The 26874-nt window shown below is 37.1% G+C and overlaps 1 protein-coding gene across 1 annotated transcript in view; it reads right to left on the bottom strand.

The window, feature by feature from the left end:
* The window catches only part of LOC136877449 (zinc finger protein chinmo), a 314891-nt gene that overhangs the window by 133451 nt on the left and 154566 nt on the right, over positions 1–26874 (bottom strand). The window lies entirely within an intron of this gene.

Below are 26874 nucleotides of genomic sequence, written 5' to 3'. Positions count from 1 at the left end.
TAATTCTCTTATTACAAGCTATACTACATAACCTCCTGAATAGTGAGAAATACAAAGGAAGTTCTCCTATAGAAATAAAATTTCAAATGGGGAGTGAGAATTTTTCATGCTATACTCTCAACTGTTTCATCTTCCTTTTGAAATTGAAGATTCATTAACAACAACAGGTTCATCAAATATGTTCACAGTACCATCAGCATTTGGCAATTTCAGCTAATATTCAGCTGCTCATATTTACAAAGAAGGGGCCGGACAATATCCTGACAGTAACATCAGAGGCAAGTGTGAAGAGTAGTATTTCCATCCTATACTAAATAAATAAATAAATAAATAAATAAATAAATAAATAAATAAATAAATAATAAACTATTGTACTTCACTTGATTCCAGGAGCTAATTTGCTGAAGTATGCTTAGTTTACTCGAAAGAACACAGGTTATATTCCTCTTCAAGAATTGAGAAGTTCAGAAACAGGACTTTCACATCTGGAGAGGCAAAGGGTTCACTCAAATTACTCTAAAAGTGGGTACTGAGTTAATTCCTGTGAGCAAAGGCAGCTGTACACAGAGCCCATCATTCTAGACCACTTGACATCAATGTTACAAATAGTGAAAGCCTTTACCTTTTACTTGTCTAGTTGAATGCCGGATCAGCACAATACTCCATGCTAATTTTTTTCTGGAACTTAGCAATTGCATGTAAAGAACTCCATTATTAAACCTCTGTATTGAGGTAACACTCCAATCAAACTGAGAAGTACCAGGCAAGTTGGCCGTGTGGTTAGGGGTGCGCGGCTGTGAGCTTGCATCCGAGAGATAGTGGATTCAAATCCCACTGTCGGCAGCCCTGAAGATGGTTTTCCGTGGTTTCCCATTTTCACACCAGGCAAATGTCGGGGCTGTACCTTAATTAAGGCCACAGCCGCTTCCAACTCCTAGGGCCTTTCCTATCCCATCACCGGCATAAGACCTATCTGTGTCGGTGCAACGTAAAGCCACTAGCAAAAATAAATAAATAAATAAATAAATAAATAAATAAATAAATAAATTGAGAAGCATCTTTTAGAAGAAATACACGTTTTTCTATTCTAAATTAAAAGAACATGTTTCAGCCCTCATTGGCGACATCTTCAGTTTAAAGGAGATACAAGTATATACCGGTACCAAAATACATGGCAAGGTTAGCAAGTAAATTCTCTAAAAATATAATTTTGAAAGTTTTTTTGGAACAATATGTACAGACAACACTTTAGTCTTCCTTGAATATAGTTCTTTTATATTGCATCCTTGTAGTGGTGATATTCCACATCAAAGATGATATGTTGACATTTTAAAATTGAAGAAATTAAAATTGAAATCTCTTCTTATAAGCTGTTTAATTTGTATTTGATGTTAAGGTGATGATTACAGGTTTAGTCTAAAAATATTATGTTGCAATACGGATGTATTCGCCAGTAAAGCTTGAAGATTTTCCAAGATATTTGTTGAGTTTCTCTGCTGGTCCCTTTAGAACATTAATCTTGTTCTTACATTCGTTTTAGTGGGGACTACTATAATACTGCATCATCTTTTAGAAGAAAGATAAAACTAGTTGATTGCAACACAAATGTAACAACGAGATTAACATCCTTGAGGGTTCAACAGGAATATCTCAAGCTTTACTAGCAAATCAATACAATAACACTGAGAGAAGTCTCCCTTACTAAATTAAACCTATTATCACCCTAACATCAAGTACAAATTAAATAGCTTATAAGAAGAGATTTTAATTTCAATTTATCCAATGTTATATTGTTCAACAAATCATCTTGTATGACGTGGAATATCACCAATACAAGGACACTATACAAGAACTGTACATTCAAAGAAGACTAAACCTACACACTGTTCCAAAAATACATATAAAACTATATTTTTGGAATGTTTACTGCTAACTCTGATGTATTCTGGTATATCCTTGTATTTTCTTTAAGCTGAAGATTTCCCCAATGAGGGATGAAACATGTTCTCTTAATTTAAAATAGAAAAAAGTATTTCTTCTAAAAGATGATAAAATATTAAAGCATTGAATAGGTGGACTCTTTCTCAATTTGATTTGGGAACTTAGCAAAGAAAAACTGGGGTGCGTACATTACAAAAGTCTATCAAATATAAACAGGATTTTTGCTCCTGAACATCAACAGTTGGTAGGACTGGCCCTGCTATGCTTAGGCAGCACCGTTAGGAGTGGGGAGAGCATGCTGTTAGAAATTTCCCGTCGTTTTCTCAGTAACGGTCACAATGTCGGAGCAACAGGTGCACCCCTCCACTGCGCAATGCATAATTATAAAATTTCTTGCTCGTAAAGGAGTTACAGCGGCGGAAATTTGCCAGAGATTGACTGCACAGTTCGGTGATAAAACATTGTCAAGGATGCATGTGTTTTCCTGGCATAAAAAGTTCAAGGAAGGATGAGAACGCGTGGAAAATCAGCAACATGATCACTGCCCTCGGACCAGCGTTACAGACGAAAACATTCGTGCGGTAAAAGACATTATTGACGACGATCGACGTGTATGAGCAACGCACAATCAATGCTGCTTACTACTACAAGCTGTTGAACAAGGCGAGGGTTGCATATCGCCGCAAAAGGAGAAACCAACCGATTCAACGGGTCATCCTCCTCCACAATGCGCGGCCCCATATTGCAGCTCCAACTGCCTCCAAGCTACAGGAAATGCTCTGGACTACACTTGATCATCCTCCTCACAGCCCGGACTTATTGCCCTGCGATTTCCATTTGTTCGGACCGCTTAACCCTAGACCGGGCGCACTGGTTGTTTTTGTGAACCAGCGCATTATTTTATGCCGTAATTCCTAGAACTATCAGTCTTTCACCACCTCGCAACTAATACCTTTGCTCTCACTTTTGACCTTCAGTTCAGTCGAGTTTCGACAATGGTGGAAGTGATATGTGTGTAATTATTTCAAGCAAACTCTTGGAACCCGAAGCTGGTTGACAAAGTCAATCCAGCGCCTGGTCATGTAAGTAAAATTTATTTCTTTAAAATTTCCTTTCCTCTGTACTTTTCTGGTAATTATACAAAGTCAGGCATAATTACATGTTCTATTTTAGGTCTCGTTTTGTCAATGATGAAGACATACCTGACATTTTGAGCCAGTTGTCCGATGAAATAGAGGACTCTGTCTTGGATTTTTCGGATGGGGAGGAGGAAATTATAAACGTATCGGATCAGGATCATAAATGATATGGAGCAGGAGGCCAATTTGGACAGTGAGATCTATGAAGACGATTACGAAAGGGAATTTATCTTCGGGAGACATGAAGGAACAATTTTCAAAACTTACTTTCGAGGGTAAAGGCACGAAATATTGTAAAAATACTGCCAGGGCCAGAAGGGAAGGCGAGGAAGGTTTCAACAGAAATAGACTATTTCATGCAGTTGATAAACGCTGAGATGGTAGATGAACTATTATACTGGAGTAATTTGTACATTTCTAGGAAGTGAAGTGAATTACAGCCGTGAGCACGATGCTAAATTTGCGAACCGCAGTGAAATTATGGCACTGCTTAGGAGATAAGGTGTGAAAGATTTCTTGGACATGGCAACAAAGTTCATTTTTCATCCAGTCATTTTTTTTTTGTTATTATATCTGACCATTTCATTGTATAATTGTGCAAATATTAAAATATGACCATTATTTCAATTTGATTATGTATCTACTGCTTAACTCATTTTAAAAAAGGTGCAGTATTCATGTCCCTATCAGAATTAGTTCACGTGTTCATGATTATCCATTTTAAGTACATTCATATTAATCACTAATAAAAGTTTTTAATTTTATTTGGAGAATAACATTAAAACAAAAGATAAAACGCCATTAAATGAAATTTTTATGCGATTGGAAGCCCGTAAATGACTGAAAATGTAACTGGTTAACAAAGTCAACCACGCGCCCGGTAGTGACAGAAATTGGCGCGCCTGGTCTAGGGTTAAAGAAGCTCTAGGAGGGCAACAATTTGAAGGTGACGAGAGTGTGGAATACTTTGTGTGCAACTGGCTGGTGACAAGAACCTGCTTTTTTTTATGATGAAGGCATCAAAAAGCTGCCCATACGCTGGGACACCTGCATTTCTAAAGCAGGAAAATATGTGGAAAAATAAATTGTAATTGCCCTGTGTTTTTCAATAAATAAATTTAAATAAAAAAATAAAATCCGGTTTATATGTGATCCCCCCCTCATACGTCAAATAGGGTTGGTACTGCTTCACCTAAACAATGGATCCCATTATATTACAGCATCAGTAATATGTTATAAATGAAGTATGAACTACATGTTAAGTAAGGCTATAAGGTTTCGTTATCGTTCGTTCATGACTAAAGGAAAAGCTTAGTATTATTGAAGATGCAGAGAACATAAACTGCACAGCAGGAAGAAAGTAGGATGTCAAAGCAAGTTGTATATGCCATTGGTGAAAAACAAAATGAGACTTCCAAGAAACTATAGTAGTAATCGCTGGGCATTCTGTGGCCAAACAAGCAAAGCAGCTGGATCTCAACAAAAAGACTGTGTACACAGACAATAAGTGACAATATGGATATGTAGTTACAGCAAAATGTGCTGAGTGAAATCTTTAGTATAGCCAAGGAACTATGCATCACAGGTTTCAAAGCTAGTTTTATCCCCGATGGATTAGGCTTCTGGAGAAAAACTAGCATCGCTGAACGGCTTCTAGTTGATTCAGAAGAAGAGGTAGTGAATTTTCATTGCAATATAATAAATTTGCACCAAGAACACACATGCTATCACAAATGGTTTTTATTTTCATTTTACGTACAGCTTTTAGTGCCAGCAATGTCCGAGGACATGTTCTTTACATCCGGTGCAGGTCTTTCTGTTTGACACCTATGGGCGACCTGAGAATCTGAAAGCGAGATGATGATGATTATGAGATAGAGAGAGGGTGAAGCGTGGTCTCGGCAGATCGCCTACTCCAGTCGACTAACACCAAGAGGTCTCCTCAATGCAAATAAAATGCCTGTCTATTTTGAAATACCACCTAACAACACTGTCTACAAAAAACCAGCATAATGAAAACAACCTGCAGCAATGCAAAACGAAGATGTATGGCCACGGTTGTGTTGTGTATAACTGGCAATGAACGATATCTTTTTAAAACTATTCTTAAAGTATCAGTGAAAGGCGTACTGGCGAGAGCAAATCCAACAGTACCCTTGTGGTTGACCGGGCAACGCATGTTTAGCAACGTCACCCAAGCGCGATGCTAAATTTACGTTACACATTGGTCCTGGACAGCCGCAGCTGCAGACACACAACTCGAGAACTGCAATAGAAGTTGTAACAATGGTAAACTGATTTGGTGGTTGTCTTTGGGGGCCTAACATCCATCCTCCAGCCACTAGATGTGAGTGTAAACCAACAATTTGAAGCAGCACTGAAACAGCATTATTCACAATAGATGGTTGATGTAGAGTGGAAACATGAAGTGGCTGGATGTGACTCAGATTTGTGAGTGGGCAAGATATGCATGGGACTTCATTCCACAACCATTGGGTGGAAAAATCCTTCAAAAAATGCAGTATCGCGAATTCATTCCACAGAACTAAGGTTGAATATATGGGAAGATGGCAACAACAAATATGATTCTTCTGAACGTAATGATGATGAAAGCAAGCCTGAATTATTGACTTTAATATTTTACTGCTCATATTAACATAAAATTCATAAACATTTTAATTAACTTTTTTTTTTCTATTGTAGGCAGTCCCAGGTGCTTCTGCAACAGCATGTGAAGATTATGACGAATTTCTTAAAACAATTTATATTTTATTCAGTAGAAGTATCAGGTAGTGACCCTTTTCAGAGGCAGTCCTATCCAGGGGGTGGCGCCCCAGCCTATGCGAGTCCCATAGCACACTGACTCGATGTGTAGCATCTGGTATGCATCTCAGCTCAGAGTTACGAGTGAAAATCTCAACGACATCTACAGCGGAGAACAACCTGCTGCCTTGTAGGTTCAGGTGACTGGACATTAAAGGCTAGGGGAGAATACCCTGAAAGAAAACCTCCACTGTAATAGGCTCAGCAGGTCAGAGGGATAATTCAGGAAGTTGCTTTCGAGAATGATACGAGCCTCGGATGTAGGAATTCAAGACAGCAACATCAGTTTGGTGTGAATGACTGCTTACAGCCTGATTTCACACCAGCTACCCGAACCAAATGAAGAGAAAGTAACAGAGTGGAAACATTAAAAATCCTGACATTGGCAAACAAAACTGAAGAGCTGGTCAACTTAATGGGAAAGGAGGAAACTTCTTACCATAGAGCTGAATGAAGCAAAGTGGAAAAAAACTGGAAAAATAATTATCAGATTGGACTATAGTCTCTAGTGGTCTGGAAATGAAGTACTCTAAGAACAGAGCGGGATTTTTAACACAATGAACACTGTGCCCAAGCTTTACTGCCATTTATGCTACCCGAGTAGCATTCAGGGTGGGTTTTCTTAACAAATAAATCATCATATGCTGGAAATACCTCCGTCCCTCTTCTGGTAAATATGAATGAGAACTGTTAAGGTTCCTTATACTGCAGTTAGACCAGGCCACTATCCTTACCGGACAGAATAGAAACGTTTGTTTTGAAGAGTACCTAATGCGTTCCATGCGCCTTTGTTCTCCGGCTCGTCCCTACAATGGCATCACGGTGTCGTTGATTCTTTGACAGAAACCCTGATAAACTGGAATTCATTATCCGAATTAGATGACAGCAATCATGATGATGATGAATAATGATCTCTACTTCACTCTAATTCAAGTAAAGATACATACCCGATTATGATTATAACAATATGCTTCTCCGTTTACCCAAATATTTCTATCTTTATCAAATAAAGTCAACATTTTCTTAATTGTAACGTAAAAATCGGATTACATTAACCAGTTACATTTTGTCCTTTAGCAGATTAATAATAATGTAACAATTTAAGATGTGAATATGAAGAAAAAAGGTGAATTTCATGCATGATTTGAAATTGAAAAAAGTTGGTCCCCTTTCATATTTCAATGTTGAAAATAAAAGAACTAAATTAGTTCGGTGCTGAGATAGATAATTATAGTTAAGAGTGCAAAAAGATTAATTCATTTAGCTCAAAAAGTGTGGGAAGTTATAAAGCCTCAAAACATGGCTACAATGCTCAGTATACAGCAGTTAACATGTTAATATGCTAGTGTTTAATGTGTTAATACATATAGATACTTGTAGTCAAGTTGAGTTTAATAATAAAAGGATAATTAAATTATCTGTGAACTTAGGAGAAATAAAATACAATATGATCCAAGTCTATGCCCCACAACTAGGATGCTCAAAAAAGGAAAAGGCCAACTTCTTTAATAACTTGGAAGAACGTATCGAGTATGAAAATTAATTATAATGGGTGATTTTAATTTACAAGTTGACTCTCAACTGAATGGAATCCACAGTGAGCCCTTATTGAATAGGAAACAGAAATGAAGAGCGAGAACGTATGATAGATCCATGCATGAGAAACAACCTGATAGTAACACTTGGTTCAAGAAAAAGGACTCTAATAAAATCACAAGATATAGCTGAGATAATAAAAATGGTAGAATAGATTGATTTCAGTGGGTAGGGTCTGACACATCCCACTCTGATGAGTCTAGTGTCAGGCCTAAGACTAAATGCTGGTTAATAGAGCAAACGCCTGAAAAGCCTCACATCTGATCTATATTCTGATGGAACAAAAGGGAAGAATGTGAATGATGTGGAGGTCATTGTGAAAACTTTGGCACAAACCATGTACTGCTGGTTGCAGTTTTTGCATAGAAAAGATCTTTTAAAGTTAAAAACTTCATCCTGGGTCCGTATTGAACTGAGAACAACAAAAAGCAATATAAATTGCAAAAGGTCCACCTGTGTATTGAAAAGATTTCCCAGAGACTGTAACAAAAGAGTCACAAAAATAAAAACCTGGTGACTTACTGAGCCAACTGTAAAGGAAGAATTCAGGGAAGGTGTCTGCAGATTGTTGGTGAGAGAAGAAGTATATTGGGACAATCTAAAGAAGGTGGACAATCGAGCCAAATACAAAAACTTAAAGAAAGTGCCTGGTGGGATGATATTAAAAGAGGCAATCAACGACAGAAACAGTGTATGAACGCAGGGAGTTGGTTGTAGCTGAAAAGCAGAAATCCAAGGAAGATCTGGCTACCAAAATAACAAAGGATGGGAATAAGAAACTGCTATACAGAATCTTTAAGGATAGAAGAACTGAAAATGAATCTATCTTATCTGTAGAACTTCCTAATGGTGAGGTGACTACAGATATGACGCTTTGAAACTTAACTGAACTGTGAGGGAAATGTCACTCCCTTCGACAAAGAACCTTATGATTTTGGCAACACAAGAGTTTGACATGGCTGGAAGTGGAGACAGCGGTATCTAAACTGAAAAATAACTAGTCAACTGGATCAGATGAATTTAGTGTTGAAATGATCAAGGCACTAGGAGATATTGGATAACAATGGATGTACAGGTAGTGAACAGAATTTGGAAAGAACGTAATACCCCACGACTGGAAGAAGGGAATCATCACCCTATTGTTGAAAAAAGGTGATAGGAAGAAATGTATCAACTATAGAGGTGTAACTACTGTCACATGGGCTCAAAATCCATGCATCCATCCTTGACAGAAGGATTAGAAAATATGCTGAACCTAAACTTGAGAAGGAACAATATGGATTTAGACATCATAGATCAACTATAGACCTCATTTTTGCCACAAGAATGCTCTATGAGAAGTATTGGGAGAAAGGTAAAAAAACTTACGTTTTTTCTGGACATTGAGAAGGACATCGACACAGGCATATATGGGAATGTTTGGGAAGAAAGTGCCTGATGACATCACAGCACAAGTACAACAATCTATGATGAAACCAAGAGTTTAGTACAGGTCCAGTATAGGTCAGGTTGGTTTGAAATGAAGAACGTAGTCCAGCAAGGAAGTAGTCTTTCACCACTCCTCTTCATAATCATAATGGATAATTAAAAGTTAAAAGAAAGGATCCAACAACTAATGTCCCAGATCTTGCTGATGGGGTGAGACAAAAGCGGAAGTACAAGCTAGACTAGATCTTTGGCATGAAGCTTTTAGAACCATAGGTCTTCAAACCAGTAAAACCAAGACAGCTGGTTTTGATGAAAGGTGTTTTTTTTTTTTTTTTTTTTTTTTTGCTAGTGGTATAACGTCACACTAACACATGTAAGGTTTTCAGCGATGCAAGGGTGAGGAAGGTAGTTGCCATGGTCTGAATTAAGGTACAGCCTCAGCATTTGCCTGGTGTGAACATAGAAACCAGAGAAAAACCCATCATCTCCAGATTGCAAATGAGTACCAACTCTCCAACTGTCCATCAAAGAATTGGAGATGAGGAAATAGATACTGTAGACAACTTCCAGTATTTAGGTAAAGTTATGTTCTCGGACATACCATACATCAAGATATTATTCTATCATGCTGTACGTCAAATACTTTGGTATAAAAAATTTCCAGTAGTTTCCAAGATCAGCTCGTACAAAACATATCTGGTACCTATATTGATGTATGGTCTGGAAGCAGCAATACTTACTTACTGGATCAATAAAGAGTAGTCTTCAGGCAACATAAATGTTCTTCCGTTCTTGTCTACAAGAAAAAAAATGGATAAAATACGGAATGTGGATATCTGACAACAGCTTGGATTGGGAAAAAGCCTGTTGGAAACCCTAGACCTGAAGCGACTGCAATGGTATGGTCAAATGAAAAGAATGGCTTCCCACAGGATTCCTAAAGCGTACTTTGATCACAGTATTCCTGAGAAGAGACCAAGAGGAAGACTTTGTGATGTTTGGGAGAATCAGACTTTCTATAACCTTGAAATTAGAGATGTAAACTGGCATCGTATGTATGAACAGATCTGTGGATGGACAGGACAAACCACGAGGCTCGTACACAACCGCACCTGGCTTGCTGGAGTGAAGAAATTATGACGATTCAGTTTTGGGAGTACATCATTATGTAGGATTAATTTCTTGTAAATCATACACAAATTACAGCCAATTCTCTTTTTCTCTCCTAACATTAGGTGCATGGATTATTTGATGGCAAGGAGTATTTGTATATATAGTAATATAAGAATGTGCTAAGTGGCAAGGCCTGTAACACACCTCCAAAACAATGAACGCCTATGGAGAATAACCAAAATGAAGCCGACAAAGGAAACCACATAAAACTGATTTCACGTGTTTTGCCCAGCATTAATTTCACGTAGTCACAAAGATGTCAAACCAGGACACAACAGTGGAAGGCAGTCTGAACTATAGAGGAGCCTTTGAGATAAATTATTTTAACAAAAATTGCTATATATTTGTACAATTGCATATGGAAGTAAATATTCCATTCAGTTATGTCTTTGAAAGCACAAGGAAACCATCTAAATAAAAAAGTTTCACCTAGCTTGGAATAAGAATTATGTTAACGGTTAATACAGTATAGAACACGAAGATTTACCTTCAGTTCTTATCCTTGCATTCTTGAGTTCAGTTCTAAAATTAAATATTAGATAGATAGACTGTTTAGAAGATGCTTCCCCTCCAAAACCTCACTAAGTGGTCATTTCTAAACAGAACGAGCTGAAACATTAATTACTGCATGTTTTAATGTAATAATTTTAATCAAGATTTACATATTTAGGACTTACAGGGTTGCTTTCTATCTAGAGGCCAGAAGGGTAGCAGAGCTAGAAACACACTCCCTTCGTGAATTCAGGTTTTGGGATCGATTATAAAAGAATTAATTTGGATTTAAGAGTGCTTAAACTCCAGAGGTGCATGTCATATCTGATAGCATATTAAAGATCACCTCTTAGTGGGGAAAAAATTCTTGAACTTTGACATCCTCTAAAACAAAAAATACTTGAAGAACCAATAAATTACAACTTTTAGTAACTAAAATTAATTATAATAATGGGCATTATTATTTCCTATCTAGAATAACTGTCTAATCTTCACTTTTTTAAATAAAGCTATGAAACTTCACAAAGGAAAAAATTAAATGTATCCTAATTCAATACAAAACATAATTCCATCATTAGATGGAGCACTAAAATTCAGACTTGTTTCGACTTGTTTGAACCATCTTCAATGAAATAAGGGGGGGTTAAAGTAATCTACATAATACAAGCTAAAAATGTGTTAAAAATATAATGAAGGACCAAACAAAAAACAAAAGAGACAGACAGAAATGAAAACAATAACAATATATCACTAGATGGAGCAATAGATAACTCCCTGAGATAAATTCAGTGAAAAAAGGTTAATATAAAACATAACTGAATCCAAAAAAATGTGCTAAACCTAAGAAGAAAATAAAATAAATGATACAGACAGAAACGAAACAGTAAGTGCTAATAGTGAGGTTGCGGACCTCTTAGACTAAAAATTTTTTAGTTTGATAATTCAAAAACAGGACGAAATCACTGTGTTGAAAATTCAGGCTGACAGTCTGTTTTTGTAGATACACCTTCCCATCAATGGCTAGGAGGGAAGCGAAAAAGCTTGAGAAACCAAGTTTGAGAGGAGACAACATGCCAGGTGAAATATATGTGATAAGTGATGGAAAAGCGTCGATGAATTAAAAATTTTAGAATAGCAGCATTCTCAATTTCTTCTCAATTTAGCGGTCCCGTACTCGAAGATTATTTTCAATTGGCTAGGTGTGTTTGCCTTATTTTAAATGGTCAAGAGGGCAGTGACAAAATATAGAAGCTGTGTTAGAGAAGTAACAGGTGCACGGTAAACTGTAAGTGACAACAGTGGAAATCGTCAATGAAGTTCCAATGATAGTTAAAAGGTGGTCTCAAACCGGACTAGCCTTCTCAAAGTTAACAGTCCTGTCCGTACGATCGAGTCTATTGTTGGCTCAGCTGTCGCTGTCTTGTAATAAAAGAGCTATGAAACAAAAGCTCTTTGCAAGATCAAGGTCTACCAATTGTATTATCTTCCTTGGAACAGTACTAGGTGTCACAAATACGGTGAATAGTAAAGCTGGTAAGCGTCAAGTTTTAATGAACAGTATCATTACGTTATATATTATATGGTTCCTCAATGGTCTCCACAAGGCTCAATCAACTGCTGCAGACCCTTACACCATGAAAGATCTTAAGGCAGAGCTAAAAATATAATCCAAGACTACATTAACCACTAGCCATTTATCTCAACAGTAATAGACGCAAGCACATAGCTTTTCAAATTATAGTACTGTTAACCACACGACCTAGAGACTTTTAAGAGAAATTGTAAACACACATGCCACTTGATTTAGAAGATGCATGTGCACATTAATTAGAAATTCAACCAAAATTATCTTTGTAAAAATGTTAATCTGCTATAAGAATACGTAATAGGCAATCTTCACCGATACCTACTATATATTATTACCAATACAGCCGAGGCCTGACAATTCAAGCCCTGGTAGTTTGAGGTTGTGTATTTCGAGCCAGTCTTACAAAAAATTAAATTTTTACAAAATACAGTAAAAAAAGCTATTTACAAATTTCTTACAAGTATGTTTTTACTTTACCACTACAATGAGAACTCTGCCTCCACACCATATTACAGACTAATTCAGGTCGCGCATCAGCCTTCCTGTCTGAAAAATAACTCCTCCCCACCCAAGTGACAGCTGTCACTAAAAAATAGACTGCGGCAGTCTGACTGTTATTGCTGACAGTGTGTGTACCCGTACATTACTCCCGACTTTGACCAAAGTTTCAATCACTGAAATGATGAGCGAATCCACTGAAGACAGCGGTGATGAAGAAATGGATAGAGACTGTACCAGCAATGAGCCGCACCGGGAGTTTGGCAGTGCTATACGCATTATTGAGTTATGCTGACCAGCATGTGGAAGCTATGCTGACTGACATCGTGCTTCTCAGATGATGGTAAAAAATCATAACTCAAAAACAAAGCTCTATTTTAAAACAAAAGACTCCAGACAATTACTTTGAAATTTAAATTTGTGTTTCTTTTAAACTTGATAATGGTTCAAGGTGTGGGTTTCTGTAGTCACATCCCAGTTCGTGAACAATGGGCAATAGATGAGTGGCCTAGTAAGTGATCCTGAGGGTCGGGATACCAGTTGCTGTGGAATGGGAGTTGGCACCTCGGACATATTCTGAGTCATGGCCTTCTTTGTGCTCAGGCGGCTAGGACTATACAATCCACCGTGGTCCCTAACCCATTAGAGGAGAGATCCTCACTTGCCCTATGTCGAAGTAGGGTAGCATCCTAATCATGACTATACCGAGCTGATAACATTTTTAAGCAAGCCTCGAACCTATGGGAGTAACAGAGTCCCACTCCAATTTTACAGGCGAGGAACTCCTTGGAAACATAATAACTAAAGAGATCTTTAACCTTTTTGATTCAAATCCCGAAACCACAATTCCCTGGTTTAGAAATACCAAAGAAGACCTGCAAATGTTACATATCTCAGCAGAAGGTGCCCTTAACGAAGAGATCGCTTCCGCAAGAAAATATTGACGAACGGACTAAACCGAGACGAGCAACCGAAGAGAAGACACGGTGCCCCTTGGACAGAGGAGCGTAAGCAGACCCACTCACAAAGAATGACTGAAATTTGGGCTCTAAAGAAGGCCAAGTTCAGTGTCATATGCAAGAAGACTTAACATAGTCCTTGATGGCCCCAGGGAATTATATAGTCTAATAATAATAATAATAATAATAATAATAATAATAATAAAAGTAAATGTCTGCACTCACCTGAACTGTGAGCTTCACTGGGATTAACCCCCTACCTGCGAGCCGGCGAGCTAAAACTTACAGGTGTTTTACTGGCGGGTACAAACTACGTAAATCCCCTACCTCAAGGGCCACACACAGAACAGTCCAGTTCATTAAACGGTCTTCCTTCATAGCATAAATATAAATGCTACTCTCTCATAGTTTCATTATCTGTAGTCATACGTCAACTAAGTTATAAGCACCCTTTCCACACGCATTACAAATTTATGATACCATGATCTCATAACATCAAATCAAATAACATGTTTTCCTCATGTGACTGCTAACTCCTGACAAGAAATACAGAACAACTCGGAGACAGACTGGAGTACAAATTTTTTTAAAAAGTAAAATGGATAAAACGCTAAATTCCGCTATAATAAATCTAGAATTCCGCCAAAAAATCCGCTGTCCGCTAAATGGTATATTTCTCCGCCGACAGTCTTCTAATTCCGCCAAATTTAGCGGAAAATCTGGTAAGTTGGCAACACTGGCTAGGAGTAAGTGATATTTGGGTACGGGGAGATAATGAGGAAGAGAAAGGAGATTATAAAGTGTACTTGACAGGTGTTGGAAAGGGAAGGGCAGAGTATGGGGTAGGGCTGTTTATCAGGAATACAATTGCACGCAACATAGTTTCTATTAGGCACGTAAATGAGCGAATGATGCGGGTAGCTTTGGCGATTGGAGGAATTAGGACGAGAGGGTGAGGGTGCAGATGAGGATGAATTTGACAAGTTTTATGAAGCATTGAGCGACATCGTAGTCAAGGTCAACAGCAAGGATAGGATAGTGCTAATGGGCAATTTCAATCCAAGAGTTGGAAATAGAACTGAAGGATACAAAAGGGTGATTAGTAAAAGTGAGGAAGATGTGGAGGCTAATGGGAATGGGAAGCTTCTGCTGGACTTCTATGCTAGTATGGGTTTAGCAGTTACGAATACATTCTTCAAGCATAAGGCTATGCACAACTACACATGGTAGGCTAGGGGTACCAGACCCATAATAGGCTGTATCTTAAATGACTTCGAATTCAGGAAGTCTGTTAGGAATGTACAAGTTTTTTTTTTTTTTGCTAGGGGCTTTACGTCGCACTGACACAGATAGGTCTTATGGCGACGATGGGATAGGAAAGGCCTAGGAGTTGGAAGGAAGCGGCCGTGGCCTTAATTAAGGTACAGCCCCAGCATTTGCCTGGTGTGAAAATGGGAAACCACGGAAAACCATCTTCAGGGCTGCCGATAGTGGGATTCGAACCTACTATCTCCCGGATGCAAGCTCACAGCCGCGCTGCCTCTACGCGCACGGCCAACTCGCCCGGTAATGTACAAGTTTTCCTGGGATTTTTTTAATGATGCAGACCACTATATGATCTCTGGTGAACTAAGTATCTCTAGGCCTAGGATAGAGAAAGTGAAATCTGTCTGCAAATAAATAAGGGTAGAAAATCTCCAAGATGAGGAAATTACACAGAAGTACATGGATATGATTAGTGAAAAGTTTCAAACAGTAGACAGTAAGCAGGTTCAGGATATAGAAAGAGAATGGGTGACATACAGGGATGCTGTAGTAGAAACAGCAAGGGAATGTCTAGGAAGAACTGTGTGTAAAGATGGGTAAAAGCTAAGATCTTGGTGGAATGAAATGAAATGGTGTATGGCTTTCAGTACCGGAAGTGTCCAAGGACATGTTTGGCTCACCAGGTGCAGGTCATTTGATTTAAGTCCCGTGGGCGACCTGCGTGTCATGATGAAGATGAAATTACGATGAAGACAACACATACACCCAGCCCCAGTGCTAGCGAAATCAACCAATGATGGTTGAATTCCCAACCCTGCTGGGAATCGAACCCAGGACCCCTGTGACCAAAGGCCAGCACGCTAACCATTTAGCCATGGAGCTGAACATCTTGGTGGAATGATGAAGTGAGAACAGCTTGTAAAAGTAAAAAGAAGGCTTATCAAAAATGGCTCCAAACAAGGGCTGATGCAGACAGGGAATTGTACATATATGAAAGGAACAGAGTGAAACAAGTAGTTGTTGAATCCAAAAAATAAGTCATGGGAAGATTTTGGTAATAACTTGGAAAGGCTAGGTCAAGCAGCAGGAAAACCTTTCTGGACAGTAATAATATATTTTGAACATCTTCTCAACATAAAAGAAAATCTTCCTGGTGGTGTTGCGAACAGCTGAGTTAATTGGGAGGAGGAAAATGACGTCGGTGAAATTAAGCTTGAGGAAGTGGAAAGGATGGTAAATAAACTCCATTGTCATAAAGCAGCAGGAATAGATGAAATTAGACCTGAATTGATGGAGTATAGTGGAAAGGCAGCGATGAAATGGCTTTACAGAGTAGTAAGATTAGCATGGAGTGTTGGTAAGGTACTTTCAGATTGGACAAAAGCAGTAATTGCACTTATCTATAAGCAAGGGAACAGGAAGGATTGCAACACCTATCAAGGTATCTTATTGATTAGTATATCAGGCAAAATATTCACTGGCATCATAGGAAGGGAGGCTGCGATCAGTGGTTGGGAGGAAGTTGGATGAAAACCAGTGTGGTTTCAGACCACAGAGGGGCTGTCAGGATCAGATCAGTCAGGATCAGTATGCACCAGGTTATTGAAAAATGTTACGAGAGGAATAGACAGCTGTGTTTATGTTTCGTAGATCTAGAGAAAGCATATGACAGGGTACCAAGCGAAAAGGTGTTCACCATACTGGGGGACTATGGAATTAAAGGTAGATTATAAAAATCAATCAAAGGCATTTATGTTGACAATTGGGCTTCAGTGAGAATTGATGGCAGAATGAGTTCTTGGTTCAGGGTACTTACAGGGGTTAGACAAGGCTGTAATCTTTCACCTTTGTTGTTCGTAGTTTACATGGATCATATGCTGGAGGGTATAAAGTGGCAAGGAGGGATTCAGTTAGGTGGAAATTTAGTAAGCAGGCTGGCCTATGCTGATGACTTGGTCTTAATGGCAGATTGTGCCAAAAGCCTGCAGTCCAATATCTTGGAACTTGAAAACAGGTGCAATGACTACGGTACGAAAATTAGCCTTTCGAAGACTAAATTGTTGTCAGTAAGTACGAAATTCAACAGAACCGAAAGTCAGATTGGTAATACAAAGCTAGAACAGGTAGATAATTTCAAGTATTTAGGTTGTGTGTGGTAATACAGTAAGTGAGATTGAAACAAGGTGTAGTAAAGCTAATGCAGTGAGTTCGCAGTTGTGATCAACAGTATTCTTTAAGAAGGAAGTCAGCTCCCAGACAAAACTATCTTTACATCGGTCTGTTTTCAGACCAACTTTGCTTTATGGGAGCGAAAGCTGGATGAACTCAGGATATCTTATTCATAAGTTAGAAGTAACAGACATGAAAGTAGCGAGAATGATTGCTGGTACAAACAGGTGGGAACAATGGCAGGAGGGAACTCGGAATGATGAGATAAAGGCTAAGTTAGGAATAAACTTGATGGATGAAGATGTACGCATAAACCAGCTTTGGTGGTGGGGTCATGTGAGGCGAATGGAGGAGGATAATGGACTCTGTTATGGAAGGTAAGAGAACTAGAGGGAGACCAAGACGAGGGTGGTTAGACTCGGTTTCAAACGATTTAAAGAAAGAGGTATAGAACTAAACGAGGCCACAGCACTAGTTGCAAACAGAGGATTGTGGCAATGTTTAGTAAATTCACATAGGCTTGCAGACTGAACACTAAAAGCCATAACAGTCTATAATGATGATATATGGTGTGTATGTATATAAAAACTTGATAATGTTAGCATATATCTCACACAGGTGGGATACTGTTCGCATTGAAAATTCATACTGTATTTGTTCTATTTCTGTGTAGAGCTTTGCATAATTTAAGACAGTGCCAGCACCAATTAGCTTGAATTACTGTATTTGTGTTTAGAAGTGAATATTTAGAGTAATATAAGAGTATTGCAAAGAAATGCACAGTAAGAGAACAGTAGTTAGTAGAAGAAATTCTTAACATCAATTATTACCAAATATAACATTAAGACTTCCATGTCAACTGCCCATAAATGCTCAAATAGACAAAATCTTTTTGCTTTTTTACAACTGGCATTACGCTGCTCTGAGATAGATAGGTCTTATAGTGACAATGGGACAGGAAAGTGTTGGGATTGGGAAGGACGCAGCTGCGACCTTAAATAAAGTAGAGCCCCTGCCTGGTGTGAAAATGGGAAACTGAGGAAAACCATCTTCAGGGCTGCCAACAGTGGGATTTGAACCCAATATTTCCTGAATTCAAGCTTACAGCTGCACGCCCCTAACCGCATGGCCAATTTCCTCAATCCCCAAAAGTTGTCAAGCAGTCTGTATTACTGAGGAGATTCATGGAGTACTCTGAAATTATTACATATTCCCACATATCCAATGAAGAAATGATGCCAATCCTATTCACATAATAAACTGTTGTATATATTAAAGTAAAAAGGCAAGTGGAGCTTTGCACCATTCTAATATAAAGATCTTCCAAAACTAGGTTCAATACAATAGCAGACTTCTGTGACTTCTGTAACAGCAGGCGTAAAACGATCCCTGCATAATTTTAAAATATATTCATTCTCTTGCCTGAGAACAGCAGAATATACGCGTTTAAAGCTCTTGCACTAATTTCAAGTAGATATTGGTTGATAAAATCACAACAATATAATCTATGAACTTATGACAATGTAACACATCTGATTTCTTTTTCCCGCTCAAATGGTTCTACCAGAAAACCCTTGCACCAAAGCCACATTACAATCCATTGGAAGAAATGGGTTCCTTACCACCACTTAACCATAGCTGATGAGGTTTTTCATTAATTCATTGAATTTTAATCAATACAGCATAAAGAACCCACCAGAATTTAAGGTTATTACACATAAATGGAAAACATGTCAAGCACGGTATCACAAGTTTGACAAAACTCAATTTAGTTAAAATCTCTTCTTGCACATCTCACTAAAATATTACACTTCCCTGAAATGCTATAATACCAACAGTTTAGAACTGGATATCATTATGCTCATTACTGCATGTAAATAAACCACCCCAGGAGGTACATGAGGATGATATCAGCATGCTCTTAGATGTGGATCATCCCAAAACTTATGAATCTTAAAATATGAATGTATTTCATACATAGGCAAATTAAATAACAATTTTGGAGGATATAAAACTGTGGTACAGGCATTCTTTTTATACCTATAATTAAGTTCACTGTAAGCAAAGGGATCAAGAGAAACAAAAAATATAACTTAAATAACAAAAACAAACATTTTTAATAAAGTCTGTCATTACAGTAATTACTTCTTAATGCTTGAAAACACAAAATGTGAAGGTATGAGGTAGATTTTTATATGTCAGTTCAAAAATTGCCAGCAATTTCTGATTATAACAAACAGTCAAAATTGCCAGCAATTGTCTTGTGCTTTAAAAATAAGAATACAAATTAGATTTGCCACCAGGGAATTGGTCTATGTAGTGTTTCATTCCAAGTCCCCAATTTCCCAGCAGCAAGCTTCCATAAATAATAATCATTCATACTATGACTCTGCCTTATGAATGTAATGTGGATTGATCATGCTTCAGAGCTTCACTGAGAAACTGATCTAAATGGAAAAGGCCAGTTTGTTCCACTTCAGTAGGTTGAAACGCCAAGAAGTGCATTATGTAACGCCTATAAGGGGTAAAATATAATTTTGGGTCATCTTGGTCACAATAATAAATGACTTAGTTGTTGCACCTTTTCATGGAAAATTTGAATATTACAAAAAAGAGAAAATCAAACTGGACCAAACAGCGTTATTGGCTTTAAGTCCCACTAACTACTTTTACGGTTTTCGGAGACACCGAGGTGCTGGAATTTAGTCCCACAGTTCTTTTACATGCCAGTAAATCTACCGACATGAGGCTGACGTATTTGAGCACCTTCGAATACCACCGAACTGAGCCAGGATCAAACCTGCCAAGTTGGGGTCAGAAAGCCAGCGCCTCAACAGTCTGAGCCACTCCGCCCGGCAAAATCAAATTGGAAGGCCAACAAACAATGAAAAATATAAAACCTGTAAGATAATAATATCCAATTTCTTACAAATAATAAAATTAACAGAACAACAGAACCTATTCTTGCAAATTTGTTTTTGTTCAATGTTCAGCTATCATATAAACTGGCTGAAGCATTAAACGTTCCCTTAGCCTAAATGCCAAAAACCGTGAAGGGATGTGGACTGCAGAGTGTTTTGCATGGTGCAAGAATTACGTTACTACTATCAGCTCTTGGTGAATCTTCCAATCCAAATATGTCCCACAATTCTGACAATGAAAATTGTCCAGCTTTATTGTAACACTTTCTGATCCTGAGAAAAGTGGAGAACTCTTGAATTATGCTAGCATTAGTGGTTTGGTGATCAACCTAGGTTAAGATGAGTAAAATACACACCTATCATTTTAGCTGAATTTGCTCCTTTGACCCATGGCTGGACATGCTCCAAGTGTTTGTTTAACAATTTCCCTTATTTTAAATCCTCCTTTAAAAAATTAATGTTATAATAAATTTTTCCTTTCTAAAATTATGTGGATATATATATATGTATTACAGAACACCGAGTTTAATCTCTTTAAAGTCATTTTGAACATCATTCAAACATACACATTAAATTAACAACCAATTAAACAATTCTATGTGCATTATAATATAATGCAAGTTTATACAAATATAACAACTGAAACACATAGAACTAGCTAGCAAAATTTGCCCAATGATGATGTTAAGAGCAGAAAGAAATAACTAATAAGCCATGAATGCATGAAGTTTAAAGTAGCAGCATGTGTTCTCCATGAAAAGCAAAATAAGCAGAATCAATACTATCAACAAAAAGTGTGTTTCAAATACAACACTATGTTATCAAAATAAACTGTGATTTAAAAAAAAAAAAAGTGCATATTAAAAAGAAAGCAACACAGCCCAATATAAACTTGCATTACACTCTCGGGAGAATTTTTCATTTTTCCTTATTTTGGAATTACAACACAAAAACACTGGAATCTTTTCTGTATTTGAGAGCAAAGGTGAACTACAAGCATCATAAGAGCTAAAGTATTTTACCCTGAAAGTCTTACACACAGACCTTCCAACAGCTGAGAGTAAGTTAACCATCGAACATTCCACTATAAATTGTGGCATTTACAAATTTTGAGAACACATGAGAATTCTGAATTACAGCAGAAACATACACTGAATCAATTCTTCAAAGCTTATAACTTGCAACTCTTCCACAATACATTTGGAAATTTCAATACACCACCAAATGTGTAAAATAGCAAATTTTTAAACATTATATGTATACAGGATTTACTACACATTCCCAGCAACAGATGAAACATCACAATCAGACTACCAGTGACGACAAGATAAGTTTTATATAACCTAAGAGAAGAGTAAGCTGAGCAAATGCTACCGGGTATAACAATAAAATTCCCCCAGGGAAAATACATTGCCGGAACTGCTGCAGTCAAACCTTTGCTCACATAAACAATGGGACATATTAAACAATGAAAATGTCAAACAACAACAAGGATACTGCTCTGGAGACTATCCAAAACACTCAAGAACAGCCCAAGCAGAGACCCACAAAAAGTTTAAACAACAACTAAAGCTTCTGCTTCTTCCTTAATTATCAAGAAAAGAACAACGGGCTAATAACACTGGTATACAGAAATGCCACATTATTCCATTCAAATATTAAAAATCTGTAACCATATTTCATTCCTTTGTTTCTGAATACAGGCCAGACTTATAAGTGCCCTGAATGACACTGTGTCAATGGATTGTGTATCACACTGCCGAAGAAATCTAGTCACTTTCCTAATATGCTGAAAATATTTTTACGTCTCTAGCTCATTTAATTGAAACTGTATTACAAAAACATGAAAATTTTGCGACAACAACTGTCGATTCCCTTTTTAAACATATTTTTCTTGCTATCAGTCAGAATATCACTAAACTGACAATACTATTAATCTTCATTAAATGCAATTCACATTCCACTGTCAATAGAACAATTAATTTTGTGTAAATATACATTTTTTTTTTTTTTTTTTCACAATTATGCACGGCATCAATAATCAGCAATATGACTGTACAACAAATATGACCCATAAACATAAAATTCACATTCTTTATAAGATAAAAAACAAGTACATATATATATATATATTACATCTGAAACTAAATATACCGGTATAAAAATCACTGAAGATACAAAGAAATTATGACTGGGCTCCACTCCCCACACATAGTAATATTTTCATTTTATCTCGTTATATTTAAAAAATTTGCTTGATTTGTAAAAACTGATCAAATTGTAAACTACATTCATACACATTCACTCACACAGGCATAAACAACACTGATAATCACGGCAGCAAGAATGCTACCATCACAGGATCCAAGTGCCACGCCACCAACAACTTTGAGCGACTTAAAAAAATTACTTATGTACACGGCTAAGATGCTCTTAATGGAGCTATTAATGTACACGCGATACTAAGACCGCTTATGTAATATCTGTGGTGTGGATACCAACTCCTAGTGGCTAGCCACAGCTGAACACTGGCTATCGAAACACGAAAACTGGGTTCCAAACAGACTAAACTACACAGTATATTTGTAATCAATGGCAGGATCAGGAACTGGCAACTATTATCACCAAGATACAAAATCCTTCATAAATGATTATTTTTACATGAAAAATGCAAAGAAAATTGTGTTCAAAAAAGACATTAAAAATATTTCCACATCCACAGCTCAATCTTGAAACCAAACCATGTTACAAAAAACTGGCAGTTTTGATAAAAAGGGAAGCAAGGGCTATCAGCAGACTAATTATACACATACACACATATACTCACACACACACACACACACACACTTAATTCGTAACTACTATTAACTTTTGCTTAATTTGTACAGCAATATCTTGTACTTGTTCACAGACATGTGGATATCTGTATTTATTTTTTCACTTTTTATTTTTTGCATCTTCTAGCTACTTCATCTTTTACTTTGCATAAATTAACCAACAACTTTCCTTCACGCTGCTTAAGACAATGGGGGTGAAATGGAAAGAAAGCAACGCATGAAAATGCTGAGAACCACCTGAGACCTGAGTGCATCGGATGCAAACATGCGTCTGACATGACGGCAGTAGCACCAATACAAAATGTCGAATTGTGGTGAAAACGCATCCGATCCATCCTTATTAGCTAACTGCTTCTTCATTTCTAGAGGACATACTCGCTGGAAGGAGTTTCTGAGCGAAATTTGTACTTTAGGAACACCACCTAATCCTTTAAAAAAGCTTTCAAAGCCAGGACCTAGGTGCAACAGTGTGATTGCATAGAAGAGGACTAAATACAGGTGAGGATATTGCACAAATGTCTGCCCTTTAAACCAGGCTGGCCGGCATATGACTCTGGATCAGAGTTTGAAGCGCGAGGCTCTATGAGGAATGCGGACTCGTAGTGAGACACGCAATGAGGTAATATGTAATACTATATGTATTTATATGTGTGTATATATATATATTTATGTGTATAAATCCTGAATTGAGGTAGCACGGTACATACATGTAAAATGTATGTCATCTATTAGGTTCCTGAGTTGTAGTTGTATGACAGTCAAAGAAAGCAAGCATGTGATAGTAAATGATGAAATATGCTTCATAAACATAATAAGCAAGACCGGTATTACACAACAAAATTATTTAATAAAAAATGTAAGCCGATAATATGCAAACAGCAAGATATAGGCAGAAATTCAATAGCAACCATATGTACATATTATATATTGAAATTTTATATATAACATTCTGTACATATTATATTCCTACTATGACATGACAATATTCCCTGTCATCAACTCGTAATCAACCCACCAACAAACAAGAGAATACTCAGAAGCAATAGCCAAAAGTGTGCATATGTGAGGTAGGTATCTTTGTACTATTGCATCTGGCTTCCCTGAGTAGTCTGGTAGAAATAAAATGAGGTTAACTATGGGGCAAATATTTGTGAAATCCTCACTACGTTCATGAATCAGCGACAATAATGGGACCTAGAATAACATTTCCATCTATTCAGTAATATTTAAAACAAGAATCTGTAAATTCACTATATATGTATACTGCATCAATCAACACAGCCAAAACTATGAGAAACTGGAAAAGAAAAATAGTATGGCCACTCTTGCAATAAAATCAGCTTAGAGGTCATTGTTGTACTATACTTTCAAGAATCAAACCATTTCTGATGGACTTCCCGTTTATTTTATTCCTAGTATCCAGCGGACTTCCATGGCAGTAGGAGTACATATTAAAAGTTAAACCTGAGGTACAATTGAATATTAAAAATTGTTATCCCTGAAAATAATTCCTGAGATTGTTTTCAAACTTAAGTTAGGGAGAAGAGATTACAAGATGAGAAGTGTTTAAAAGGCAACACTTACACACTAACATAAATAAGTTTAAAAGATCATAAATGTCTCCCTTTACCCTGAGGATGCAATTGAACATTGCCAACTTGTCATGATAGACAAATGCAAGAAGACTCCACTAACTTCACTATGCTCACAACATTACAGTGGATTTGCAAATCACCAGAGAGATGACAAAAGAAAGTGGAATGGTAGTCTAACAGTAAGTCTGAAACGATTGTCATTTAATACTGATCAAGTGAATGACACAGGAAAACAGTGAGTAAAACACACCAAATAAATAAAGATGATTGCACAATGATGAGCAATGTTAAGAAAGTTGATACAACAAACTCATTTTTCCTCTTCTAGTCCAATCAGATCATACATAATAGGTTTCACCACAATTCAACCAAAAGCTATGTCACCTTGCGGATGGAGACAATAATATAATATGAACAATCAAGTTGAATTTGTTCATGTTGCATTTTTGACTTGTGAGGTAAGAAGAATCAAAATGTACCCGTTTAGTATGTAAGCACAGAGTGCACTGAATAAGAAACATACAACCTTAATTTTTTTACTACATTCAAGAGGCAATAAAACAAACTTTATGGATAAAAGGTTAGTAAATCACTTAATAGACCAATGAGGTGCTTCAATATTAACACTGACCTTAAGAGCTACTTTTGTTATTGAACCGATTACCAATCGCCCAAAAAATTAAAAAGAAAAGCATTGATTAAAACAAAGTTGCTGTCAAATATTTCAAACAAAGAACACTGTTAAATCACTAAAACGAAGTGTGAAGAGAACCCATATACCAACTTCCATCCCCCACATGCAATTAAAACAATACATCAATGAATGAGAACTCTGATCAACAGAGTGTGGAACACAAACAATAACAACTTCCCTACAACATACCATATGCACCGGTGCTAATTGGCATGGCATGTATCAAAGACACTTGAGTGAGACAAATAGCCTGTTCAGGTGGCCCTTGCACTGATGGCTCACACCCCAAACAACTTGACAATATAAAAAATCTTATAATACAACAACATAAAACACACGTTACGAAAATCATTCACCCGTCAGCCAATAAACATGCTTACTTTATGAGGTGTATACGATGCCCCTTGCCATTGCATTTTGTACACAGCAAGTGTCTGCACATCACCAACCACTGCACCTCCAATAATCTTACTGCACCTTAAAATTACAGAATAACAAAAGGCTTTTGCTGCAACCAACAAATCATTTCTGTGAAATAAAACAACATTAAAATTTTAAAGAAGTCAATGACATTACATTTATGCTATAAAACAAAAAACAAATAATTTGCAATAATCCTAAAAATCCTCACACTGTACACCGTCCGACTACCTGAGATTGCATAGGGGGAAATCCTATTGTGAATGCGAACGTGACTGTAAACTAAGCAATGGCATTGTTTCTCCATAAGGAAAAATTTAGTGGACTTATATGTAAAAAAAAAATATATATATATATATATCTCCTAGAAAATGCGATATTTTAAAATTGGCTGTACAAAACAAGTTATATCTCATTCTGCATACTTGTGATGCTCTGTTCTGAGTTAAGAATAAAAAAATGTGTCATGTGATTAATGTATTGCCTCAGATCTGGAAAACACTGCACAAATAACAGACAACAAGTGATAAATACTGGAATCTAAAAAATGTGTACAAATAATGCAACTACGACTGAATTATGACAAATATCTATACACTACGGGAAATACATTGACTAGGAGCAGATAGCAGTTATGAATATAAATATTTCTTACGTATTTAGAAAACTACTATAGCACAACAGAATGCAGAGTGGAAAGGAAAGTTAAAACAAGATAACGTTTAAACAAATGCTACTGCAGAACTCAAGCTGCAGCAGCGACAGCACTGTACTAAAGCACCCTTAAAAGTTACACTCCTAAAGTTTCATCAGAAAATAAAATGTACACTGTGTATAGCTGTGATTTGGCACTAGGATGCTTCTTAATTAGTTCTTTGTAACAACTGTCCCTGATTTCCCCTGTGGCTTCTGGGGCCAGATAAACAAAAATATGATCATTTGCTACCGATTCCTGAGATGAAAAGATGTAATCTGTTGCACTTTTAATGACTAGTTTTCTAACAGGAGAGTAACGGGTTTGGTGGTGATAAATATTCACTTCAAAATAAGAGCATATTATAACAAAATAGTGTGTACAGTTCTTTGTGTTATCCTGCATACTGTAAATGCCTCAAAAAGGTGAGATTTTATGGTGCTTTCAGCAACATCGCACAAAACACAGAAGTACTTACACCTGAACATACTGTACCCATTTTCTCAAAACTAATATACACACCTAGAATGGGACATTTAAAGTATGAATAAATAACCTTTCTTATTTTCTCATCTCTGCCAAACACACACACAAAGAGGAAAACACTGGGTGATAAACATGCCATGAGACACTAAGTACCG

This window comes from Anabrus simplex, chromosome 7 (genome assembly GCF_040414725.1).
Source record: "Anabrus simplex isolate iqAnaSimp1 chromosome 7, ASM4041472v1, whole genome shotgun sequence".
NCBI classification, from domain to species: Eukaryota; Metazoa; Arthropoda; class Insecta; order Orthoptera; family Tettigoniidae; genus Anabrus; species Anabrus simplex.
The sequence above is the reverse complement of the archived record's forward strand: the minus strand, read 5'-3'. Positions and strand labels throughout refer to the sequence as shown.